The sequence below is a fragment of the Acinonyx jubatus genome, chromosome B2 (genome assembly GCF_027475565.1).
Source record: "Acinonyx jubatus isolate Ajub_Pintada_27869175 chromosome B2, VMU_Ajub_asm_v1.0, whole genome shotgun sequence".
NCBI lineage: Eukaryota > Metazoa > Chordata > Mammalia > Carnivora > Felidae > Acinonyx > Acinonyx jubatus.
This window is the reverse complement of record NC_069385.1, coordinates 46,146,983-46,147,685: the sequence shown is the minus strand read 5'-3', so window position 1 is coordinate 46,147,685 and position 703 is coordinate 46,146,983.

Genomic DNA, 703 nt, shown 5'->3' with positions numbered 1-703 from the left:
GCCAGTCTGGGTTGTAGTGTTTTCTGGGAGTTGTAGTCTTTTTGCATCCTCTTTCCCGGGTTCGGACTCTTACTAAGAGGCACGCGAGGCTCTGAGAATTTTCAGAATGAATTCGTACGACGGGTCCTAGGACATTACACGAATCCATAATAACCTAGGGCCTGACTACCGCTGTGTATCGATAAAGGGCTTATAATCCTGCTACGTTCCAAAATCCAAACTATGCTCCACAGATGGAGGATAACTAAGATGAGTTCGTGCCTCAAGGTTACAAGATCACACACACCTTATTTTTAGGGTTCAGTTTTCATTTCATTCAATAAATATATAGCGAGTGTCTATTCGAAAGGCATTTTGCTTGGAACTGGGGCTGCAGAAGTCTTCAAAATATACAAAATGAACACCCTTTGAAGCTTACATGCTAATGAGGCAGAAAATAAACAAGGAAACGAACTGATCATGATAGGTGCTATGAAGAAATAAAACTGAGTTATTTATAGAGAGGACTAATGTAGTTAGAAAAGGTCTCTCTGAGAAGGTGAGTGTTGTGATAAACTTTGCACCAACAGGAGGAAGAACATTCCAGGCAAAGAAAATAATTAGAGCAAAGGCTCTAAGATTGGAGCAAAAACAACATTTTGTGACTTGAGCAGAATGTTCTCGAAGGAAGAGTGGTTACTATATAAGGTCAGAGTTGTAGACA